This window comes from Macrotis lagotis, chromosome 3, assembly GCF_037893015.1.
Source record: "Macrotis lagotis isolate mMagLag1 chromosome 3, bilby.v1.9.chrom.fasta, whole genome shotgun sequence".
NCBI classification, from domain to species: Eukaryota; Metazoa; Chordata; class Mammalia; order Peramelemorphia; family Peramelidae; genus Macrotis; species Macrotis lagotis.
The window spans coordinates 94,047,869-94,055,304 of record NC_133660.1 but is presented as its reverse complement, the minus strand read 5'-3'; the positions used below and the strand labels follow the sequence as shown (position 1 = coordinate 94,055,304).

Below are 7,436 nucleotides of genomic sequence, written 5' to 3'. Positions count from 1 at the left end.
GTGTTCCTGCCTTCACAAAGAAAAGAGAATTCTTTCCAGTCTCTGTCACTCCAGATTTGGGAATCTGAACCCAACTTCTAAGAGCAATGGAGGCCATTGCCTTGCCCTTCAAAACAACACTTTCCTATCTCTCAGGACTGACTAACCCATGTTCAACTGCTGTTCCATGGAACTCTAATACAACTTTGGCCTTCAAATTCTCGTGTAGAAATTTAGTTGTTATTTAGTGCTTGCCCAGTTAGTGCTTGCCTGGCATTGTTGATTTACCATGGCTGCTTTACTGAAATGGGAGGAAGCAAAACTATTTAAGGTCAAGAGACTCCCACAGTAGCCAGATAATTTCCAAATTTCCCAAATTCCAATTTCCCAAAAATCAGACTCTAAGATAGAAAAATTCTGGTACAGGCTAATGAGAAGGATACGTTGTCCAGCATACCCTCACTATAACAAACATAATTGCGTGCAACACACACCTCCAATCATTTGGTTGATTGGTATGGTCATCATCCTTGAGAAGGACCAGGATTAGTCATGTTATTACATATATTCAGTAAACTGCAATAACTCCTATTACCTTCATGATCCAATATAAATTCCACTCTTTGTCATTCAAAGCCCTTCACAACTTGCCTCCACTACTCCCATCCTGTTGAAGTCTGTAAACAGAAAATTAAGACAATAATCATCAGGGGCAGCTAAGTGTTGCAGAGGGCTAGCCCTAGGGAGTGATATTCACATATTCTTGGTGATCTTCTTCATCAAAGATATGTATGGATTATTGCTCATAGTATAGATCCTTTGGCTCACCAGTGAACCCTGACCTGGGATAATCTGTGACTCCAGAGGTGGTTGTAAAAGGTTTCTTTGATAGAGAAGTATGCAGATTTCTGAGAAAAATATTGTAAATTTTCCCAGTTAATTGCAAAACTGGGTCTCCTTTAACCCATCATTACTGAGATAAGTTTTTGCTTTAAAAAAGTCTGAGTTTCCAAAAATAGAGTTGGTAGATTTTTTCACTTCCCAATCTTTCATGTTTGGGTAGGGTCTTTAACCAACCTAACTCTTGAAAATTCATGTCCAGACCCACACCAGAGCTATTGCAGGCTACAGGTGTTGCAGTGAATAGAATATTGGTCTTGGAGTGAGGAGGACCTGAGTTCAAATCCAGACTCAGGCACTTAATAATTACTTGCCCAAGTGACCATGGGCAAGTCACTCAACCCCATTGCCTTGCCAAAAAAAAATTATTGTGACAGAGACTTTTAGTTCATTTAAAATTTTTTCTAATATATTTTAATTTTATTTTCCCTACTTATATGTAAAACATGCTTTAATATTCATCTTTAAAACTTTGAGTTCTGAATTCTCACTTTTCTTCCCATTCCACCCCATTCCCACCCCCATCCCCACTGAGAAAACAAACTAATGATATAGGTTAAAAATGTGTTGTTTTACAAAACATTTCCATAATAATCATATTGTGAAAGCAATGAGTCATTCTTCTTATAAGTCTAATTGATCTGATCTTCCCAATTAGAAGCTTCTCCACTTTACACAGTCCTTTTTTATTCGAATGGAATAGATAATTTGACAAAATCAATAGAATTTATTGGCAAGTTTTAAATGTTTACTTGATCTCAAGGATCAAGTCCTCCATGTAGATAATTCCATATTTACAAAGAGATTGTGCAATAAGGGCTTTATCAATCAGGATAATTCTCTGTTCTTTGATCTTGTCCTTACCATGTTGGTAAATCAATTCATTCTCTGACTGCCAATTTGGTTAATCCCATGCAGTGCATCCAACCCTAGTAACTTTGAAGTACCATTGAAGATGGGAAAAAATAGAGAAGTTATACTACTTTAAGGACCTTTCTAAAGTCATTGATACCTTTTATTCTTATCACAAAAGCTAATTTGTGTTCCTAAGCTATGTAGTAATTGCTCATCTTTCAGTCTTTCATACCATTCTTGACAATTAAATTTCATTTCTGTATATTTGTCTGTAATCTTTATGGGAGAATTATCTATTATCATAGATAAACTTTCTCCATATTTTACACAACATTTTTATAACCACTTTCTTTTTCAGTAAGGGCTTCAATATTGCAAAGGTCTTTCACTTTTTCAAAACTGATTCTGTAATAGATAGCATCTTCTTTTTTTCTATGTCTGCCATGATTTCAACTGGAAAAGGGGGGGGGCGGACTTTTGCAGGCTTTGCACACCAATCATCTTTGAAATTCAGTGACATTGTTCTCTCAAATAAGACACACCATATCTGGACTCTGAGTATTTTCTCTGCCTGTCTCCCATGACTTGGATATTCTCCTTTCTCATTCCTGCCTTTTGGTTTCCCTGGGTTTCTTCAAGTGCTAGCTAAAATCTCAATTTTTATGAGATGCCTTTCCTGATTCTCCTTAATGTTAGTTCTTTTTCTTTTCTGGTATCTCTAATTTATCTGGTTTTTGCATAATTGTTTACATGCAGACTCTTCCATTAGACTGTGAACTCCTTATGACTAGAACCTGCCTTTTGTCCCCCCCCCTTTTTTTGAACCTTTAATGCTTAGCACAATGTCTGATGCATAGTAGGTAGTTAATAAATGTTTTTGACTGACTGACGTACCTAGATACATATTATGTGGGACTAGAAACACAAGGTAGTTGCTTGATGGCTATAATTTAAGAAAGGATATGCTACATGCTCAGATGTCCTCAACGTGATCAAAGAAAGAGGGAAAGGACATATGTACAAATATTTTTATATCTGTTTTTTCATAATAGCAAACCCCTCAAAAACCAAGGTTACTCTCTTCTGATGGAGAATTACAACAAAGTAATATATTGGGATCTAGAATAACAAAATAGTTTCAGAAGAAATTCAGAAACTCTATAATCTGAAACTGCAGAGTAAAATAAGCAGAAATAGAACCATTAATACGATGAAAAGATAATAAAGAAAAAATTTTGAAGTATTTTAGATCTCTGATCCATTTAATGACTAACCATAATTCTGAAAATGAAAAATGAAAATCCAAAAATGAAGAAATCTCCACATATGTAAGAAAAAGAGATAGACATAGAATATCAAATGAGACAAATGTTCCTGAACATCATCAACATGGGAAGTTATTTTGATTTTGCATCTTTGATATGAGGTTCTTATTTTTTTCTTTTCATTGTATAACTGGGAAGGGGAGGGAGCAGGAAAGAATATATTTTTCACAGGGGAAAAAGTTAAATTCTATTTTAAAAATAACCTAAACCTATGGGCTCCTAGGTGGTGTAGTAGATAGATTACCAGTCCTGGAGTCAGAAGTACCTGTGTTCAAATCCAACCTCAGACACTTAATAATTATTTAGCTGTATGGCCTTGGGCAAGCCACTTAACCCCACTGACTTGCAAATAAAAATAACCTAAACCATATGACCTGGAGAAAACTACTTAACTAGAAACTGTTTCTTAGGGTGTCTCCATGCTGCACTTAGTAGATTTTCATCTACTTGAGGGGGACTACCATTGTATAATACAAAGGACACACACACGCACATACACACCCAAGTACACAGGTTATTATTCAGTCCTTTGGGTGCTTTGTCCAGTTTACATAGCTCATGGAGGATTAGAAGTAGTGAAAAAGGAAACACACTGTGGTTCAAATTCGTTCTTGTGAAGGAGAAAGATCCAAAAGTCTGATGTCATTAACTAAAAGTCACTCATTATCTCCCCAAAAGAGTAAAACCTCAGTGCCTTATAGGAATGATGAGGTACAATAATCACTGTACTCAGTGGTGTTACTGAGCACATGGTTTAACTGGGTCAATTCTCAGTTAGAGTCAGCATTTAGAGATAGCTTTAGCTAAGGCAACAAAAGTGTCATATTTGACCAGAGTAAACTGCTGGCCTGAGAGCTGAAATGTAGGAAAAAAATAGGTTTTATTTCATAGAAACACATGTGATTCTCAAAGGTCACTTCAACCATGCCAAAAAAGAGCTCAGTAACAGTCTAAGTCATGCCAGTAGAAACAGATAACCTCTTCATGCTCAATTCATAACCATAATGGATTACGGGGTATAATGGGGAAATAGATATAATGATCTGGATTAGCTATGGTCAGAATTCACTGAATTCACCAAACTCTTCATTTTCCATGGTTGTTTAGACATAACTAGAAAGATCTAGAAAAAGGCATGGTTTAAAATTAAAACCAAATCACACCAAAACAAAAAGATGTTTTAGATTAGAAGTTGCTTTGGAGAGCATACCATTCCAATCAGAAACAATTAGCTAGGCATTCAGAAATAGGATTTCAAGAATTCTGAGGGCACACTTAATATCTCAGCTTGATGCCTCATTGTAAAAGACTTTTTAAACCTCATTCTTTGGATGAAGCTAAAAAATCTGGAAAAAACACTATTCATGCAGTTCATGTCATGCAAATGTCTGCAGAATCAGAATCAATATTCCAGGCTATAGAACAAAACATATTACCTTTCGAAAATTACATATGTCTAGAAGTCCTCAAATGAATAGCCACATACTGGCAACACATTGTCTTCTTATCTGTGCTCTCAAGCTGAATTTTTCCAGTTTAAAATTCCAGCATAATTCAATTCAAAACTGAAGCAAGAATTTTTTTTTTCTCCCTGAGGGTTCTAGTTTGAATGCTAATCTTTGGCTTAGCCATGTTCTATGCAAAGAAGTATTCAATGCTGAATTTATTGTCATTATTTCAACTTTAATATGACCTAGTTTTGAGACAATGTACCTTTGTTTCTAAATTGGTACTGTAATTAAAGCTCTTACTTTGTAAATTTCTATATAATTATCAGACAAAGAAATTGTATTTAAATATATGTGTGGTATAAATTCTTTTCTGCTATTGCTTTCTTTAATTTTCTAAATATATTATTAAATACTCTATCATCTGAATATGTATTTTGTCAAACATATGGGAACATATTGAATATTGTATGCTAAAAAGGAAGCAGTTTGACTTTGCTTGCATCCTTTATCCATCCTCCAGGGAGAAAAAAAATCCCATTATATTAAGAGAAAAAAAATTTAAACAGTTTTCAAAGCTTCCTCTCTTTTCTTCCAAGGTTCATCTCAAAAATTGAACCCAAACTTTATTGAGATCATACATTTCCATATCATATAGCTTTGCTTGTTATTATGAAGGGGGGCAAAAATGTATTTTCCATGTATATATTCCTTTACAGTGTGATGTTACCAAGGTGACAGCTCCCATTGGAACTTCTAATATCCAAATGTAGCGAATAATATTGCTTTCATTTAAAAATTACTCCTTTGAGGGGAATAAAGGAATTTCATTTACAATGGGGAAAAAATAAAGCACATTTCCTTTCATAACTCTTCCTTATTCAGCCTTTCTTTAACAAAATCAGGAAACTGTAAATATAATGATCTCCAAGGTCCTTTCTAGTTTGAAAATTCTATGGTTCCATTATTGAGCCATTTTCTCTGTAGTGGTTGCCTTTGGTGACATAGGGATAACTGCACAATGTTTTAGCTAATATGATAATTTAGGAAATTATTTCTACAGTTGTCTAATTTGGATGCCCCAATCTTTTCACTCTCACACAAAATACAACCCTCAAATTCTTTATTTCTAAAACTGATCATGGTATCTGTACATTCACAGACTTAAAGCTAATCAGGATCTTTATGATCCCCTAGCCCAGAATGATCATTTTGAAGCAAAATAAACTGAATTCCCAAAGGTTAGGAGTCTTGCCTAAATCACACACACACACACACACACACACACACACACACACACACACAGATACATACATAACCAGAGGTCAAAGAACACATGAAAAAAACCAGTATCCAAGCACTTGTTCTTTAACTCCCTAAACCAGACCTCTTTCTGTCACTATGTAGTGTTGACTTTTTATAAAGAGATTTGTAGAAATCCAGATGATTATGCCAAGTTCTCATTAGGGCTTTCCTCACATATAAGGATGAGAACATGGTCATAAGAAAAATATATAATTTGAAGTGATAAAAAATGCAAATATGTAATATAAGCAGTTCTCTGGTGGTAATTAAAAGTGAGAACATGAAAGGACTGTATGAAGAGTCTGTATGAAGAAAAGAGATTTTCCATTTACCTAAATACAGTATGCAATATTTATTTCTCATCATGGACATGAGACTATCATCTATACTCAAAACAGAATTTTCTTCCAGCTAAATGGCAACTGGACAGAGTTAGGAAGACCTGAGTTTGAATCTTACTTCATTTGCAAACTATATGGCTCCGGCAAGTTCCAGTTTCCTCATCTATAAATTGGGAGATATAATAACAATACCTAATTCAAAAGAGTATTAAAATAATCAAATGAAAAAATTGTAGAAAGCACTTTGTATATCATAAAGTACTATATAAACACTAGTTATTATAAAGATAGAGTGCTTTGAAAACTTTAAAACCTTATATCAATGGTAATTATTATTTTAATGTATATAAAGCCCTTTGCAAAACAAAGTACCATTTTTAAAAAGACTAGATATTCTTAGAAACAAGGTAAATGGAGAAAGGGCAGCTTGGTGGTTCATTGGATAGAACATTGGGCTTAGAGTAAGGAAAACACATTCTTCATGAGTTAAAATTCAGTATGAGACAATAGCTTTTTGAAGCTGGACGAGTGACTTAAAGTTGGTTATTGCAGTTTTCTCATCTGTAAAATGAACTGGAGAAGGAATGATGAATCAATCCATTACCTTTTCCAAGAAAATCTCAGGTGGGATCATGGCAAGTTGAACATGACTGAAATAAAATTTAACATCAACAGCAAAAAATTAATAAAGAGTTTTCCATTCTATAATTTATCAGGAGAAATTAAGTGTTCATTATATTTTCTTAAGGAAGAAGGTATTTGGTGTATGAAAATGTAATTGGATTTGAAGAGACAAAGGGGGGCTTTAAGTGGTGAAATTGGCAGAACACAGTCTGTTGCTCAATGGAGAAAGGGAAACAGGAACATCAAATATGTAGAACTAGTTAACAGAAGTTTGTTTGTTTTTTCCCAAAGTGGAAAGTGGTCAATAAGAGATATAGGAGAAGCTATTTGTCTTTCAAATAAGATCCTGAAGAGGCCTGTATTTTCTCAAATGAGAAAGGATACTGTAGGTATCAGAGAAAGAAGGCATAGGAAGAAGTCCTGAAGACACATTTTCAGCCAGATATCATCTTGTCTTCCTGGGATAATATAACCAGAACTTGACCATGAGTCACTTCTGTGATTGAGATGGATAAATATGAAAGAAGGGATTTGGGGACCATTGCTGAATATTTAAAAGGCTTGGGTACAAAAGTGATTGACTCAAGGGGAAAAATGGTATTTTTATAATTGCTCCCTTTGCAGAAAAAGGGCTTCAGAAAAGAAAGGAAGATTTGGAA

At 34.5% G+C, this 7,436-nt stretch overlaps 1 pseudogene; it reads right to left on the bottom strand.

Annotated features, from left to right (window-relative positions):
* Positions 1 to 1,627: 1,627 nt before the first annotated feature.
* On the bottom strand, positions 1,628 to 2,179 carry LOC141519167 (large ribosomal subunit protein uL30 pseudogene; annotated as a pseudogene).
* Positions 2,180 to 7,436: the final 5,257 nt, after the last annotated feature.